This window comes from Chenopodium album, chromosome 19, assembly GCF_948465745.1.
Source record: "Chenopodium album chromosome 19, dcCheAlbu1.1, whole genome shotgun sequence".
Classification (NCBI taxonomy): domain Eukaryota; kingdom Viridiplantae; phylum Streptophyta; class Magnoliopsida; order Caryophyllales; family Amaranthaceae; genus Chenopodium; species Chenopodium album.
Window position 1 is genome coordinate 26,321,064 of NC_137852.1, and position 19,600 is coordinate 26,340,663.

General features: G+C 31.9%; 1 non-coding gene across 1 annotated transcript; it reads right to left on the reverse strand.

Moving 5' to 3' along the window:
• Positions 1-15,104: 15,104 nt before the first annotated feature.
• On the reverse strand, positions 15,105-15,210 carry LOC145596331 (small nucleolar RNA R71). The gene has a single exon (XR_014103176.1). It is a non-coding gene; the product is annotated as a small nucleolar RNA R71 (small nucleolar RNA).
• Between the last annotated feature and the right edge of the window lie 4,390 nt (positions 15,211-19,600).

Here is a 19,600-nt window from a genome sequence, read left to right on the forward strand (position 1 = left end):
GCTTTGTTTGAATTTGTTTGACTTTCATTTGACTCAATTAGCTTTGTTAAATGTGTTTGACTTTCATTTGACATAATTAGCATTGTGGAATGCAATTGACTTTGATTTGATTCGAAAATCTTTGTTTGAATGTATTTGAATTTCATTTGATTCTAAAAGCTTTGTTGAAAGTGTTTGACTTTCATTTGACTCAATTAGATTTGTTGAATGCATTTGAGTTTCATTTTGATTCAAAAAGCTTTGTTTGAATGTGTTTGACTTTCATTTTACTCAATTAGCTTTATTGAATGTGTTTCACTTTCATTTGCCTCAATTAGCTTTGTTGAATGCATTTGACTTTCATTGAATCAAAAAGCTTTGTTTGAATGTGCTTGACTTTCATATGACTCAATCAGCTTTGTTGAATGTGTTTGGCTTTCATTTGACTCAATTACCATTGTGGAATGCAATTGACGTTCATTTGATTCAAAAACCTTTGTTTAAATGTATTTGACTTTCATTTCATTCTAAAAGCTTTGTTGAAAGTGTTTACCTTTCATTTGACTCAATTAGCTTTGTTGAATGCATTTGACTTTCATTTGATTCGAAAACCTTTGTTTGAATGTGTATGACTTTCATTTGACTTAATTAGCATTGTGGAATGCAATTGACTTTCATTTGATTCGTAAAGCTTTGTTTGAATGTATTTTACTTTCATTTGATTCTAAAAGATTTGTTAAAAGTGATTGACTTTCATTTGATTCAATTATCTTTGTTGATTGCATTTGACTTTTATTTGAATCGAAAATCTTTGTTTGATATGTTTGACTTTCATTTGATTCTAAAAGCTTTGTTGAAAGTCAAATGCATTCAACAAAGCTAAATGAGCTTTGTTGAAAGTGTTTGAATTTCATTTGACTCAATTAGCTTTGTTAAATGCATTTGACTTTCATCTGATTCAAAAAGCTTTGTTTGAATGTGTTTGACTTTCATTTGACTCAATTAGCTTTGTTGGATGTGTTTGACTTTCATTTGACTAAATTAGCTTTGTTTAATGCATTTGACTTTCATTGAATCAAAAAGCTTTGTTTGAATGTGCTTGACTTTCATATGACTCAATCAGCTTTGTTGAATGTGTTTGGCTTTCATTTGACTCAATTACCATTGTGGAATGCAATTGACGTTCATTTGATTCAAAAACCTTTGTTTAAATGTATTTGACTTTCATTTCATTCTAAAAGCTTTGTTGAAAGTGTTTACCTTTCATTTGACTCAATTAGCTTTGTTGAATGCATTTGACTTTCATTTGATTCGAAAACCTTTGTTTGAATGTGTATGACTTTCATTTGACTTAATTAGCATTGTGGAATGCAATTGACTTTCATTTGATTCGTAAAGCTTTGTTTGAATGTATTTTACTTTCATTTGATTCTAAAAGATTTGTTAAAAGTGATTGACTTTCATTTGATTCAATTATCTTTGTTGATTGCATTTGACTTTTATTTGAATCGAAAATCTTTGTTTGATATGTTTGACTTTCATTTGATTCTAAAAGCTTTGTTGAAAGTCAAATGCATTCAACAAAGCTAAATGAGCTTTGTTGAAAGTGTTTGAATTTCATTTGACTCAATTAGCTTTGTTAAATGCATTTGACTTTCATCTGATTCAAAAAGCTTTGTTTGAATGTGTTTGACTTTCATTTGACTCAATTAGCTTTGTTGGATGTGTTTGACTTTCATTTGACTAAATTAGCTTTGTTTAATGCATTTGACTTTCATTTTGATTCAAAAAGCTTTGTTTGAATGTGTTTGACTTTCATTTTACTCAATTAGCTTTATTGAATGTCTTTGACTTTCATTTGACTCAATTAGCTTTGTTGAATGCATTTGAATTTCATTTGATTTAAAAAGCTTTGTTTGAATGTATTTGACTTTCATTTGATTCTAAAAGCTTTGTTGAAAGAGTTTGACTTTCATTTGATTCTAAAAGCTTTGTTGAAAGAGTTTGACTTTCATTTGACTAAATTAGATTTGTTTAATGCATTTGACTTTCATTTTGATTCAAAAAGCTTTGTTTTAATGTGTTTGACTTTCATTTTACTCAATTAGCTTTATTGAATGTGTTTGACTTTCATTTGACTCAATTAGCTTTGTTGAATGCATTTGACTTTCATTTGATTCAAAAAGCTTTGTTTGAATGTATTTGACTTTCATTTGACTCAATTAGCTTTGTTGAATGCTTTTGACTTTCATTAGATTCAAAATGCTTTGTTTGAATGTGTTTAACTTTCATTTGACTCAATTAGCTTTGTTGAATGCATTTGACTTTCATTTGACTCAATTAGCTTCGTTAAATGTGTTTCCCTTTCATTTGACTCAATTAGGTTTGTTGAATGTGTTTGGCTTTCATTTGACTCAATTACCATTGTGGAATGCAATTGACTTTCAATTGATTCGAAAAGCTTTGTTTGAATGTATTTGACTTTCATTTGATTCTAAAAGCCTTGTTGAAAGTGTTTGACTTTCATTTGACTCAATTAGCTTTGTCGAACGCATTTGACTTTCATTTGATTCAAAAAGCTTTGTTTGAATATGTTTGACTTTCATTTGACTTAATTAGCTTTGTTGAATGTGTTTGACTTTCATTAGACTCAATTAGAATTGTGGAATGCAATTGACTTTCAATTGATTCAAAAAGCTTTTTTTGAATGTGTTTGTCTTTCATTTGACTTTATTAACTTTGTTGAATGTGTTTGACTTTCATTTGACTCAATTAGCGTTGTGGAATGCAATTGACTTTCATTTGATTCAAAAACCTTTGTTTGAATGTGTATGACTTTCATTTGACTTAATTAGCATTGTGGAATGCAATTGACTTTCATTTGATTCGTAAAGCTTTGTTTGAATGTATTTTACTTTCATTTGATTCTAAAAGATTTGTTAAAAGTGATTGACTTTCATTTGATTCAATTATCTTTGTTGATTGCATTTGACTTTTATTTGATTCGAAAATCTTTGTTTGATATGTTTGACTTTCATTTGATTCTAAAAGCTTTGTTGAAAGTCAAATGCATTCAACAAAGCTAAATGAGCTTTGTTGAAAGTGTTTGAATTTCATTTGACTCAATTAGCTTTGTTAAATGCATTTGACTTTCTTCTGATTCAAAAAGCTTTGTTTGAATGTGTTTGACTTTCATTTGACTCAATTAGCTTTGTTGAATGTGTTTGACTTTTATTTGACTAAATTAGCTTTGTTTAATGCATTTGACTTTCATTTTGATTCAAAAAGCTTTGTTTGAATGTGTTTGACTTTCATTTTACTCAATTAGCTTTATTGAATGTCTTTGACTTTCATTTGACTCAATTAGCTTTGTTGAATGCATTTGAATTTCATTTGATTCAAAAAGCTTTGTTTGAATGTATTTGACTTTCATTTGATTCTAAAAGCTTTGTTGAAAGAGTTTGACTTTCATTTGACTAAATTAGCTTTGTTTAATGCATTTGACTTTCATTTTGATTCAAAAAGCTTTGTTTTAATGTGTTTGACTTTCATTTTACTCAATTAGCTTTATTGAATGTGTTTGACTTTCATTTGACTCAATTAGCTTTGTTGAATGCATTTGACTTTCATTTGATTCAAAAAGCTTTGTTTGAATGTATTTGACTTTCATTTGACTCAATTAGCTTTGTTGAAAGTGTTTGACTTTCATTTAACTCAATTAGCTTTGTTGAATGCATTTGCCTTTCTTTTGATTCAAAAAGCTTTGTTTGAATGTGTTTGACTTTCATTTGACTCAATTAGCTTTGTTGAATGCATTTGCCTTTCATTTGATTCAAAAAGCTTTGTTTGAATGTGTTTGAATTTCATTTGACTTAATTAGCTTTGTTGAATGTGTTTGACTTTCATTTGACTTAATTAGCATTGTGGAATGCAATGGAGTTTCATTTGATTCGAAAAGCATTGTTTTAAGGTGTTTGACTTTCATTTGACTCAATTAGCTTTCTTGAATGTGTTTGACATTCATTTGACTCAATTAGCTTTGTTGAATGCATTTGGCTTTCATTTGATTCAAAAACCATAGTTTGAATGTGTTTGACTTTCATTTGACTCAATTAGCTTTGTTAAATGTGTTTGGCTTTCATTTGACTCAATTAGCATTGTTGAGTGTGTTAGACTTTCATTTGACTCAATTAGCATTGTGGAATGCAATTGACTTTCATTTGATTCAAAAAGCTTTGTTTGAATGTATTTGACTTTCATTTGATTCAAAAAGCTTTGTTTGAATGTATTTGACTTTCATTTGATTCAAAAAGCTTTGTTGAAAGTGTTTGAATTTCATTTGACTCAATTAGCTTTGTTGAATGCATTTGGCTTTCATTTGATTCCAAAAGCTTTGTTTGAATGTGTTTGAATTTCATTTGACTCTATTAGCTTTGATGAATGTGTTTGACTTTCATTTGATTTAATTAGTATTGTGGAATGCAATTGACTTTCATTTGATTCAAAAAGCTTTGTTTGAAAGTGTTTGACTTTCATTTAACTCATTTAGCTTTGTTGAATGCATTTGACTTTCATTTTATTCAAAAAGCTTTGTTGAATGCATTTGACTTTCAACAAAGCTTTTAGAATCAAATGAAAGTCAAACATATCAAACAAAGATTTTCGAATCAAATCAAGTCAAATGCAATCAACAAAGATAATTGAATCAAATGAAAGTCAATCACTTTTAACAAATCTTTTAAAATCAAATGAAAGTAAAATACATTCAAACAAAGCTTTACGAATCAAATGAAAGTCAATTGCATTCCACAATGCTAATTAAGTCAAATGAAAGTCAAACACATTCAAACAAAGCTTTTCAAATCAAATGAAAGTCAAATGCATTCAACAAAGCTAATTGAGTCAAATGAAAGGTAAACACTTTCAACAAAGCCTTTAGAATCAAATGAAAGTTAAATACATTCAAACAAAGTTTTTTGAATCAAATGAAAGCCAAATGCATTCCACAATGGTAATTGAGTCAAATGAAAGCCAAACATATTCAAGAAAGCTAATTGAGTCAAATGAAATTCAAACACCTTCAAACAAAGCTTTTCAAATCAAATGAAAGTCAAATGCATTCCACATTGCTAATTAAGTCAAGTGAAAGTCAAACACATTCAACAAACCTAATTGAGTTAAATGAAAGTCAAACACATTCAAACAAAGCTTTTTGAATCAAGTGAAAGTCAAATGCATTCAATAAAGCTAATTGAGTCAAATGAAAGTCAAACACTTTCAACAAAGCTAATTGAGTCAAATGAAAGTCAAATACATTCAAACAAAGCTTTTTGAATCAAATGAAAGTCAAATGCATTCAACAAAGCTAATTGATTCAAATGAAAGTCAAACACTTTCAACAAAGCTAATTGAGTCAAATGAAAGTGAAACACATTCAAACAAAGCTTTATAACTTAAATTAAAGTCAAATGCATTCAACAAAGCTAATTGAGTCAAATAAAAGTCAAACACTTTCAACAAAGCTTTTAGAATCAAATGAAAGTCAAATATATCAAACAAAGCTTTTTGAATCAAATGAAAGTCAAATGCATTCAACAAAGCTAATTGAGTCAAATGAAAGTCAAACACTTTCAACAAAGCTTTTAGAATGAAATGAAAGTCAAATACATTCAAACAAAGCTTTTTGAATCACATGAACGTCAATTGCATTCCACAATGGTAATTGTGTCAAATGAAAGCCAAACACATTCAACAAAGCTAATTGAGTCATATGAAAGTCAAACACATTCAAACAAAGCTTTTTGAATCAGTGAAAGTCAAATTCATTCAACAGAGCCAATTGAGTCAAATGAAAGTCAAACACATTCAATAAAGCTAATTCAGTAAAATGAAAGTTAAACACATTCAATCAAAGCTTTTTGAATTAAATGAGAGTCAAATGCATTCAACAAAGCTAATTGAGTCAAATGAAAGTCAAACACTTTCAACAAACCTTTTAGAATCAAATGAAAGTCAAATATATTCAAACACAACTTTTTGAATCAAATGAAAGTTAATTGCATTCCACAGAGCTTATTGAGTCAAATGAAAGTCAAACATATCAATCAAAGCTTTTTGAATCAAATGAAAGTCAAATGCATTCAACAAAGCTAATTGAGTCAAATAAAAGTCAAACACTTTCAACAAAGCTTTTAGAATCAAATGAAAGTCAAATATATCAAACAAAGCTTTTTGAATCAAATGAAAGTCAAATGCATTCAACAAAGCTAATTGAGTCAAATGAAAGTCAAAAACTTTCAACAAAGCTTTTAGAATGAAATGAAAGTCAAATACATTCAAACAAAGCTTTTTAAATCACATGAACGTCAATTGCATTCCACAATGGTAATTGAGTCAAATGAAAGCCAAACACATTCAACAAAGCTAATTGAGTCATATGAAAGTCAAACACATTCAAACAAAGCTTTTTGAATAAGTGAAAGTCAAATTCATTCAACAGAGCCAATTGAGTCAAATGAAAGTCAAACACATTCAATAAAGCTAATTCAGTGAAATGAAAGTGAAACACATTCAAACAAAGCTTTTTGAATCAAATGAGAGTCAAATGCATTCAACAAAGCTAATTGAGTCAAATGAAAGTCAAACACTTTCAACAAACCTTTTAGAATCAAATGAAAGTCAAATATATTCAAACACAACTTTTTGAATCAAATGAAAGTCAATTGCATTCTACAATGCTTATTGAGTCAAATGAAAGTCACCACATTCAACAAAGCTAATTGAATCAAATGAAAGTCAAATATATTCAAACACAGCTTTTTGAATCAAATGAAAGTCAATTGCATTCAACAAAGCTTATTAAGTCAAATGAAAGTCAAACTCATTCAACAAAGCTAATTGAGTCAAATGAAAGTGAAACACATTCAAACAAAGCTTTATGAATTAAATGAAAGTCAAATGCATTCAACAAAGCTAATTGAGTCAAATGAATGTCAAACACTTTCAAGAAAGCTAATTGAGTCAAATGAAAGTCTAACACATTCAAACAAAGTTTTTGAATCAAATGAAAGTCAAATGCATTCAACAAAGCATATTGTGTCAAATGAAAGTCAAACACTTTCAACAAAGCATTTAGAATCAAATGAAAGTCAAATACATTCAATCAAAGCTTTTTGATTCAAATGAAAGTCAATTGCATTCCACAATGCTAATTAAGTCAAATGAAAGTCAAACACATTCAACAAAGCTAATTGAGTCAAATGAAAGTGAAACACATTCAAACAAAGATTTTTGAATCAAATGAAAGTCAAATGTATTCAACAAAGCTAATTGAGTCAAATAAAAGTCAAACACTTTCAACAAAGCTTTTAGAATCAAATGAAAGTAAAACACATTCAAACAAAGCTTTTTGAATCAAATGAAAGTCAAATGCATTCAACAAAGCTAATTGAGTCAAATGAAAGTCAAACACATTCAAACAAAGCTTTTTGAATCAAATGAAAGTCAAATGCATTCAACAACGCTAATTGTGTCAAATGAAAGTCAAACACTTTCAACAAAGCTTTTAGAATCAAATGAAAGTCAAATGCATTCCACAATACTAATTAAATCAAATGAAAGTCAAACACATTCATCAAAGCTAATAGAGTCAAATGAAATTCAATTGCATTCCACAATGCTAATTAAGTCAAATGAAAGTCAAACACATTCAACAAAGCTAATTGAGTCAAATGAAAGTGATACACATTCAAACAAAGCTTTTTGAATCAAATGAAAGTCAAATGCATTCAACAAAGCTAATTAAGTCAAATAAAAGTCAAACACTTTCAACGAAGCTTTTAGAACCAAATGAAAGTCAAACATATCAAACAAAGCTTTTTGAATCAAATGAAAGTCAAATGCATTCAACAAAGCTAATTGAGTCAAATGAAAGTCTAACACTTTTAACAAAGCTTTTAGAATCAAATGAAAGTCAAATACTTTCAAACAAAGCTTTTCGAATCAAATGAAAGTCAATTGCATTCCACAATGCTAATTGAGTCAAATGAAAGTCAAACACATTCAACAAAGCTAATTGAGTCAAATGAAAGTCAAACACATTCAAACAAAACTTTTTGAATCAAATGAAAGTCAAATGCATTCAACAAAGCTAATTGAGTGAAATGAAAGTCAAACACTTTTAACAAAGCTTTTAGAATGAAATGAAAGTCAACTACATTCAAACAAAGCTTTTTGAATCAAATGAACGTCAATTACATTCCACAATGGTAATTGAGTCAAATGAAAGCCAAACACATTCAACAAAGCTAATTGAGTCATATGAAAGTCAAACACATTCAAATAAAGCTTTTTGAATCAGTGAAAGTCAAATGCATTCAACAAAGCTAATTAAGTCAAATGAAAGTCAAACACATTCAAGCAAAGCTTTTTTGAATCAAAATGAAAGTCAAATGCATTAAACAAAGCTAATTGAGTCAAATGAAAGTCAAACAGTTTCAACAAACCTTTTAGAATCAAATAAAAGTTAATATATTCAAACAAAGCTTTATGAATCAAATGAAAGTCAATTGCATTCCACAATGCTAATTGAGTCAAATGAAAGTCAAACACATTCAACAAAGCTAATTGAGTCAAATGAAAGTCAAACACATTCAAACAAAGCTTTTTGAATCAAATGAAAGTCAAATGCATTCAACAACGCTAATTGTGTCAAATGAAAGTCAAACACTTTCAACAAAGCTTTTAGAATCAAATGAAAGTCAAATACATTCAAACAAAGCTTTTTGATTCAAATGAAAGTCAATTGCATTCCACAATGCTAATTAAGTCAAATGAAAGTCAAACACATTCAACAAAGCTAATTGAGTCAAATGAAAGTGATACACATTCAAACAAAGCTTTTTGAATCAAATGAAAGTCAAATGCATTCAACAAAGCTAATTAAGTCAAATAAAAGTTAAACACTTTCAATGAAGCTTTTAGAACCAAATGAAAGTCAAACATATCAAACAAAGCTTTTTGAATCAAATGAAAGTCAAATGCATTCAACAAAGCTAATTGAGTCAAATGAAAGTCTAACACTTTTAACAAAGCTTTTAGAATCAAATGAAAGTCAAATACTTTCAAACAAAGCTTTTCGAATCAAATGAAATTCAATTGCATTCCACAATGCTAATTGAGTCAAATGAAAGTCAAACACATTCAACTAAGCTAATTGAGTCAAATGAAAGTCAAACACATTCAAACAAAACTTTTTGAATCAAATGAAAGTCAAATGCATTTAACAAAGCTAATTGAGTGAAATGAAAGTCAAACACTTTCAACAAAGCTTTTAGAATGAAATGAAAGTCAAATACATTCAAACAAAGCTTTTTGAATCAAATGAACATCAATTACATTCCACAATGGTAATTGAGTCAAATGAAAGCCAAACACATTTAACAAAGCTAATTGAGTCATATGAAAGTCAAACACATTCAAATAAAGCTTTTTGAATCAGTGAAAGTCAAATGCATTCAACAAAGCTAATTAAGTCAAATGAAAGTCAAACACATTCAAGCAAAGCTTTTTTGAATCAAAATGAAAGTCAAATGCATTAAACAAAGCTAATTGAGTCAAATGAAAGTCAAACAGTTTCAACAAACCTTTTAGAATCAAATGAAAGTTAAATATATTCAAACAAAGCTTTATGAATCAACTGAAAGTCAATTGCATTCCACAATGCTAATTGAGTCAAATGAAAGTCAAACACATTCAACAAAGCTAATTAAGTCAAATGAAAGTGAAGCACATTCAAACAAAGCTTTTTGAATTTAATGAAAGCCAAATGCATTCAACAAAGCTAATTGAGTCAAATGAAAGTAAAATACTTATAACAAAGCTTTTAGAATCAAAAGATAGTCAAACATATCAAACAAAGCTTTTTGAATCAAATATGAAAGTCAAATGCATTAAACAAAGCTAATTGAGTCAAATGAAAGTCATACACATTCAAATAAAGCTTTTTGAATCAGATGAAGGTCAAATGCATTCAACAAAGCTTATTAAGTCAAATGAAACTCAAACTCATTCAACAAAGCTAATTGAGTCAAAAGAATGTGAAACACGTTCAAACAAAGCTTTATGAATTAAATGAAAGTCAAATGCATTCAACAAAGCTAATTGAGTCAAATAAATGTCAAACACTTTTAACAAACCTTTTAGAATCAAATGAAAGTCAAACATATCAAACAAAGCTTTTTGAATCAAATGAAAGTCAAATGCATTCAACAAAGCTAATTGAGTCAAATGAAATTCAAACACTTTCAACAAAGCTTTTAGAATGAAATGAAAGTCAAATACATTCAAACAAAGCTTTTTGAATCATATGAACGTCAATTGCATTTTACAATGGTAATTGAGTCAAATGAAAGCCAAACACATTCAACAAAGCTAATTGAGTCATATGAAAGTCAAACACATTCAAACAAAGCTTTTTGAATCAGTGAAAGTCAAATGCATTCAACAAAGCTAGTTGAGTCAAATGAAAGTCAAACACATTAAATAAAGCTAATTAAGTAAAATGAAAGTCAAAAACATTCAAACAAAGCTTTTTGAATCAATATGAAAGTCAAATACATTAAATAAAGCTAATTGAGTCAAATGAAAGTCTAACACTATCAACAAACGTTTTAGAATCAAATGAAAGTCAAATATATTCAAACACAGCTTTTTGAATCAAATGAAAGTCAATTGCATTCCACAATGCTTACTGAGTCAAATGAAAGTATAACACATTCAACAAAGTTAATTGAATCAAATGAAAGTTAAACACATTCAAACAAAGCTTTTTAAATCAAATGAAATCCAAATGCATTCAACAAAGCTAATTGAGTCAAATGAATGTCAAACACATTCAAGAAAGCTAATTGAGTCAAATGAAAGTCAAACACATTCAAACAAAGCTTTTTGAATCAAATTAAAGTCAAATGCATTCAACAAAGCTAATTATGTAAAATGAAAGTCAAACACTTTCAATAAAGCTTTTAGAATCAGATGAAAGTCAAATACATTCAAACAAAGCTTTTTGAATCAAATGAAAGTCAATTGCATTCCACAATGCTAATTGAGTCAAATGAAAGCCAAACACATTCAACAAAGCTAATTGGGTCATATGAAAGTCAAACACATTCAAACAAAGCTTTTTGAATCAAAATGAAAGTCAAATGCATTAAATAAAGCTAATTGAGTCAAATGAAAGTCTAACACTTTCAACAAACCTTTTAGAATCAAATGAAAGTCAAATACATTCAAACAAAGCTTTTCGAATCAAATTAAAGTCAATTGCATTCCACAATGCTAATTGAGTCAAATGACAGTCAAACACATTCAACAAAGCTAATTGAGTCAAATGAAAGTCAAACACATTCAAACAAAACTTTTTGAATCAAATGAAAGTCAAATGCATTCAACAAAGCTAATTGAGTGAAATGAAAGTCAAACACTTTCAACAAAGCTTTTAGAATGAAATGAAAGTCAAATACATTCAAACAAAGCTTTTTGAATCAAATGAACGTCAATTGCATTCCACAATGGTAATTGAGTCAAATGAAAGCTAAACACATTCAACAAAGCTAATTCAGTCATATGAAAGTCAAACACATCCAAATAAAGCTTTTTGAATCAATGAAAGTCAAATGCATTCAACAAAGCTAATTGAGTCAAATGAAAGTCAAACACATTCAAGCAAAGCTTTTTTGAATCAAAATGAAAGCCAACTGCATTAAACAAAGCTAATTGGGTCAAATGAAGTTCAAACAGTTTCAACAAACCTTTTAAAATCAAATGAAAGTTAAATATATTCAAACAAAGCTTTTTGAATCAAATGAAAGTCAATTGCATTCCACAATGCTAATTGAGTCAAATGAAAGTTAAACACATTCAACAAAGCTAATTGAGTCAAATGAAAGTGAAACACATTAAAACAAAGCTTTTTGAATCAAATGAAAGCCAAATGCATTCTACAAAGCTAATTGAGTCAAATGAAAGTGAAACACTTTTAACAAAGCTTTTAGAATCAAAAGATAGTTAAACATATCAAACAAAGCTTTTTGAATCAAATATGAATGTCAAATGCATTAAATAAAGCTAATTTAGTCAAATGAAAGTCATACACATTCAAACAAAGCTTTTTGAATCAAATGAAAGTCAAATGCATTCAACAAAGCTTATTAAGTCAAATGAAAGTCAAACTCATTCAACAAAGCTAATTGAGTCAAATGAAAGTGAAACACATTCAAACAAAGCTTTATGAATTAAATGAAAGTCAAATGCATTCAACAAAGCTAATTGAGTCAAATAAATGTCAAACACTTTCAGCAAAGCTTTTAGAATCAAATGAAAGTCAAACATATCAAACAAAGCTTTTTGAATCAAATGAAAGTCAAATGCATTCAACAAAGCTAATTGAGTCAAATGAAAGTCAAACACTTTCAACAAAGGTTTTAGAATGAAATGAAAGTCAAATACATTCAAACAAAGCTTTTTGAATCATATGAACGTCAATTGCATTCCACAATGGTAATTTAGTCAAATGAAAGCGAAACACATTCAACAAAGCTAATTGAGTCATATGAAAGTCTAACACATTGAAACAAAGCTTTTTAAATCAAAATGAAAGTTAAATGCATTAAACAAAGCTAATTGAGTGAAATTAAAGTCAAACACTTTCAACAAACCCTTTAGAATCAAATGAAAGTCAAATATATTGAAACAAAGCTTTTTGAATCAAATAAAAGTCAATTGCAATCCACAATGCTAATTGAGTCAAATAAAAGTCAAACACATTCAACAAAGCTAATTGAGTCAAATGAAAGTGAAACACATTCAAACAAAGCTTTTTGAATCAAATGAAAGCCAAATGCATTCAACAAAGCTAATTGAGTCAAATGAATGTCAAACACTGATGAGTGACATTTTTGGCACTCATTTGGTTCCTTTTTGGATGATTTTTATTTCATTTTATCTCTCTTTTCTTTAGTTTTCCTTGGTTTTATTCTTGTTTTCCTCATTTTATGCTTTTTGTAGTTTATTTCTCTTTTTCATGTCTTTTTCTAGTTTATTTGTTAGTTTTCTCTTTTACTTGTTTTTTTTATCTTTTGCTTGTAGGTGGTAATCGATTGTCCAAGAATTCCCGAGCCTCCTCTCTACGATTTTTCATTGCTTTTATGCCTAGAGAAGGTGCAAGAAGTTTCAAGTCAAAGGTGGATTCAAGGGGCAAGCTTCAAGGCTTTGTTTATGCCTTATTCATGGCTTTCATTCTTCAAGAAGTTCAAGAAAGTTTCTGCCCACCTTGTCCTCCATCATCATCATCCTAGGTGCGTGCATCACTTGAGCTAGGACGAAGAGAAGAAGGGGAGGAAACCTAGCTATGTGCGGGCGCACACACGGAGTGTGCGGCCGCACATTGGTCGTGTACGGCCGCACACCAGGTGCGTGCGGGCGCACATGCCTGGGTGTGTCCCGTGCGCACCTTTCTCCCTCCTCCGAGCGCCCGCACTTACGAGGGTCTATTTTTGGGCGTCATTACCGACCTCCTCCTTGTATATATAGTTATTTCTACCTATTTTTAGAGAGGAAGTTTAAGATTGAATTAGATAGTTAGTTTTTGAAGAATTTTTAGAGAGAGAAACTCAAGAACTAGAGAGAGAAACTCATGATCTTTGGTGTTTGTTCAAGAATTCATCATTGTATTTGATCTTTTGATCAAAGTTTTGTAAGGATCTTCTTCTTAATCTCAATTCAAGTTTGATTTTAGTTGATTTCATTAGTTTTTCATGTTGTTGATGATTGATTTGGTTATTGATTGAATTTTGATTGATTTTGATTGATTGTTGATTTAATCTTTGAATTCAAGCATGTTGATGATGAATTTGATGAATGTTGTAGTTTTGATCTCCATTTCTATGGCTAGTGAGTTGTTCCCTAGCTAGGGAGATGGTGAAGCATGCTTGAATGATGGAATAGTGTAATTTGGGGATAATTGATGGAGTTGATGATATGATTAAATTGGTTGATTTTTCATGTGCATGTGTGTGATTAATTGAGGTTTGGCCATCTTTGATTAATACACTAGATTGCATTGTAAGCTTGCTAAGATACGGACAATTGATTAGTAGACTTGCAATTTCACGATTGAGGTGCTTTGTTATGTTCCCTAGTTAGTGTTTAGCGTAGTTGACGCTAGTTAGACCTCTAGGTGAACCACCTTAGCATGCTCTTTTGGATACATGATAATTTTCCCTCATATCGATTGACTTAGTCGGTTTGCCCTCCCAAATTACCAATTCCATTGTGAATGTATGTGGATCCATTGCCCTAGTGTTTTAGATCGATTAAATACAAGTTTGCATACCTAGTTTAGACCTAGTTCTACTTCAAACCCCTTTTGTTTCCGAAATAGCTTGATCTAAACTTCGTGCACTTAACATCATTCCCTTGGGATTCGACCTTGACTTGCCGCTAGACTAATAGGGGTTGGTTAAGCTATAAATATTGTTTGATAGGGCGAGGTGGTAGCCCAACGACCTATCGTTCTCCGCCACATCAAAATGGCGCCGTTGCCGGGGAATGGTGCTTGAGTGTATGTTGTTTTTGAGTCTATTTCATTTTGATAAAATACAAAAAGATTTTACACTTAGGCTACACTTGTAGTCGTGCTACTAATATTGTCTTTAAGTTTTGTGTGTGTAGATCCCAAATCATGGGAAGTAATTCAAGAGTTACCTTGAAGGAGCTTGGAGTGCCCGGGGCTTATAGGTATGAGAGCGCCATAGCTCCACCTATATCACCGGAGAATGACTTTGAAATTAGGCCGGAAATGATCACCCTAATTCAGAGGAGACAATATGGTGGGGCAAAGAACGAGAGCCCATTGAACCATCTTAAGGAGTTTGAAAAATATTGCAACACTATCAATGTCAATGGAGTTTCTCAAGAGTTTATCCGCCTTAAGTTGTTCCCTTTCTCTCTCATAGGAAGATCCTTGGAATGGCTAGACAAAGAAGTGAAGCCCAATTCCTTGAAGACATGGGATGATGTCACAAAGGCTTTCTTGTCCCGTTTCTACCCACCAAAGAAGACGGCGGAGGCTAGAGCCTTAATCCAAAGTTTTAAGCAATTGCCTAGAGAGAATCTCTATGAACCATGGGAGAGATACAAGGACTACCAAAGGGAATGCCCTCACCACGGAATTCCAACATATCAGGTGATCCAAATCTTCTATAGAGGTTTGAGCTTTCAAGGTAGATCGAGCCTAGATGCCGGAGCCGGAGGGCCAATCATGAACAAGACGGAAGAAGAGGTTGTGGATGTAATAGATGATGTGGTAAGGAATTACATGGATTGGCATGATGTAGAGAGGGAATCGGCAAGCACAAGTTGCTCAACCGATCAATCTTATGTCATCAACGAATTGTCCACAATGGTCTCGGAGTTAGGAAAGGAGATGAATTCTCTCAAGAACAAGCTCGAGAGTCCTTCACAAGGTTCTAGTCTTCCCTCCCAATTTAAGGGGAGAGGTACATCTTCCTACTCTAACCCTCCTTTTGCTTCTTGTTGCGTGATTAGAGAATGCTTGGTTTGTGATATGTGTGGAAAGAATGATCGTGATGCTTCTAATTGCTCCAATGTTCCTTGTGATGGATATGAGAATGTGCATGTGAATTGTGATGATAATAATGATTTTGGACCTAGATTTAATGCTCAAAAGATTGTTGGGAATAGGAATTATCACAATAATGGGAGCTATGATAATTACAACCAAAAGAGTGGCAATGGTAACCGTGTGACCCAAGAATTTTGTGGTAACCATAGCAACTTTTGTTGTAATGATCAAAGCTATGGCCAAGAATATGGGGATCATGATCAAGGTTATGGTAACCATAATCAAAATTCCGGCCAAAATCATGGTAAGGGTAATTGGAGTAATCAAAGTAGGGAAAATTTTCAAAATGATGTTCAAAGAGATACCCCACCTCAAATTACTCCAAGGACTCAAAACCAAGGTGATGATTTCTTTACTCAACAATCCCAATTGAATAGGCTAGAAAATTTCATGATGGATCAATCTAGGATGTTGAATGAATTCACATTGTCTTGTAACAAAATGTTTGAGGTCCTATTTACTCATGGAAAGATGCTTGAGAACCAAATTGTTCAACTAGCCACCCCTTTGAAAGATTGTGCTAGTCCATCTCTTTTTCCCTCACAAGAAGTTGATTCTAGGGAACCGATGTGTGCTATGACCACTAGGAGTGGTAAGGTCCTTAAAGAGAGTGTTCCTAAGAAAAGTAAGGAGAGTGAAAAAGAGAATGATTTGAGTGAAGAGAATAAGAATGAAGAGCCTAGCAAGATGAGTGAGGATTCCAATGATAAGCCTAAGGAGAAAGAGCGGAAGCAAGATGAGGTTTACAAACCTAGACTTCCTTACCCCCAAAAGCACACTAGGCATAAATTGGATGAGCAATTTGGGAAATTCATCGACATGCTTAAGCAACTTCATCTTACTCTTCCTTTTACCGATGTTGTAGAACAAATGCCAAACTATGCTAAGTTTCTTAAGGAAATTTTGAGCGGTAAGAGAGATTGAAATTTGGTGGAACCGGCGAATCTAGGGGAGTGCTTTAGTGCCTTTTTTCAAAGTGACCTACCCCAAAAGTTGAAGGATCCCGGAAATTTCTCCATACCTTGCAAAATTAAAGGAAAATTGTTTCAAAATGCTCTTTGTGATCTTGGTGCTAGTGTTAGTATCATGCCTTATTCCGTTTTTAAGACACTTAAGCTAGGTAAACTTCTTCCATCCAAAATGACCCTTCAATTGGCCGATCGGTCTATCAAGTTTCCTAAGGGGAGAGTTGAGGATGTTCCTCTCAAGATAGGAGAGTTTACCATTCCCGTTGATTTCATTGTGCTTGAGATTGCGGAAGATGACCATATCCCTATCATCTTAGGAAGGCCTTTCTTAGCCACTTCGGGAGCCTTGATAGATGTTAAGAGAGGTCGTATTACCTTGAGAATTGGTAAGAATGAGGAAAGTTTTGATTTGAAACCAACACATGAGTCTTTGTCCCTTGTAAAAGGAATTATGTGTGTTAATTCCCCTCGCCCTATTGATGATGTATGCACTATTGATTCTTCACATACCGATTTTCTTGAGAATTATGATAATGTGCTTTTGAGTTGTGATAGCAAGAAGGATAGTGAAGATAAAGTGATGATTCCCAAGCTTATGGACGAGGAGGAAGTTGATATTCCTCATTGGTTTTAACTCCATCCTCAAGATGAAGGTGATCTTTCTATGAGTTTAGATGGTGAAGGACCATTTACGAAGAAAAACAAGGCAAAGAAAAGAGCACGAGCTTCTTAGAAAAAGAGAAAGAGAATGAAGTTGAGGAAAGAAAAGCTCGCATTCGAACGGTCTTTGCATGAAAGCTTATCAAGCAACAACGGAAAGTTGCTAGAAGATGAAGAGGAATTTGTTCTTTCTACTACCTTGAAGAAGGTGGTGTTCTTTGACCCTCCATGATTTGGAGGAAGGGTCGAGCTTAGGACCTTAAGCAAGCGCTTCTCGGGAGGCAACCCGGAGATTCTAACTTTTCCTTTTGATTTTTGAATTTTCTTATTTTTGTTTCTTTTATTACTTTTTCTTTGCTTTCACTTTTCTACTTGTTTGGATTTTTAGGATGAACTTTGCGAGATTGGATTTCTTCAAGAATGCATGGTGAATGGAAGGTGTTCGTGGCGCATATCATATTTTGTTCGATTCCAATCGAAATTCGAGGTAAAAGGGGTAAGAATTTTAGAGAGGTAAGATAGGAATTTCATGTTTTAAAGGTTGGAGGAAGTTGATACTTAGTGAATTTTTGAGGTGTGCACATTAATTTTCAACTTTGAGGACTTTGAAATGATTTTAGCTACTGCCTATGTTGTTCCTCATCACCATCATGATTCATGTGCGCACCAAAATAGGCAGTAAGTATCAAATTTTTGAGAAAAAGGAGGGAAGGGGCATGAACAGGGATGTGCGGCCGCACACGAGGCATGTGCGGGCGCACAGCCTGCGTGTGCGGGCGCACACCAAACTTGTGCGGCCGCACATGGCTGGACGTGCCATATAACTTCTTCTTCCTCCTTTTTCCCCTCATTTCCTCAATGTATCTCCTTCCTCACGAGCATTCCCCCTTTCAAAACCCTCCTCACTTGTGCACACTCCTCACTCACCATTCACCATCAAAAATCCCTTGGATCTAAATCTTGTAGTTTAGTTTAGTTGTTTAGTTTGCTTTTATTTCCTTTAGTTGTGTATATTACTTGCTTTGTTTATTTTCTTTTATTTGTTGTTTTCTTTTCTTTGTTTTGAAGTTACTAACCATTTTCTTTGTTCATAGTATCTTTTATTTCTTTTTCTCACTTGGTTCCTTGAAGAGCTTATGGATATGGAATGCTACGAAGTGGTTTCTTATTGCTTCGTTTATTTTTGCTATGCTTGGAATCCCGGTGAGACCTTTCTTATTTTTCTCTTTATTTTCCTTGGTTGCATAGAATAGGATTAGTTTAGGAGAAGTTGAATGGTTCGAGGATGGATGCTTGTTAACACGTAATGTGTTTGGGATCGGTGACTTTGTTGTCTATCGGTCACTTGTTTGTCGATTGGGATTTTTATGTGTTTAACATGCTTTCTAGACCTTTGCATGCTTTTCTCCTATGTTTTCCGTTCCTATGTCTCCATTTTTCTTTTCTTTTACTTTCTTTTACTTTACCTTTTTCTTTTATTTTCTTTTATTTTTCCTTTTTATTTTTGATGTGATTTTGAGGCATTGTTTTTCATTTCTTTTCTTTTGAAATGAACATTGTACATTGGACTTGTCTTTTGCATGACTTTCTTCCTAGGTTGTAAAGGTATGCACGGTTTGAGACTATGTTTGGTTGACTCTAGGATAGTGTATGCTAGGGTAGTTGGTTTGAACTAGGAGGATCATGAAGCCGGATTCTACTTGTTTGTGGTATGTTGGTAGTTGCTTCCTATAGTTGATTTGACACCATTGGTGAGTTTTTGCCACAACCTTGTGAGGTTACTTGTTTTTCTAGCCTTCAACATTCCTTGTATGAGCGGCGTGGATCCTTGACTATGCAAACCTAATCTAATAAAGCTTGATGTATGATTCTCAAATACGAGACCGAACTATCTAGGAATGACAAAGGCACATTTTTCGGGGTGGTATTTTCATTTTTACTATGTTTTGTTATTTTCTTTTATTTTTGGGTTTACATTTGCCTTCTTGCAACCATTTGAGCCTAATCCCTTCTTTTCAAGCCACATCTTTAGTTATTTGACCTTTTGTTTCATTTTCTACTTTTCTTGATTTTTGTGAAGCAATATGATCATTTGAGATGAAATTTGTGGTGGTTAAGTTGGAAATTTTGGTTTTTATGAAAGCAAGATTGTGTTTTGATTTCTTTGTGAATAATGGCATTTGAGTTTGAGTAAAAGCTGTCCTATGTTATAAAAGGCATGGACAAATAAGTGCAAAAGTTGTAAAAGCCGTCCAAAGTTAAAAAAGGCAAGGACTTTGCAATTACTTTA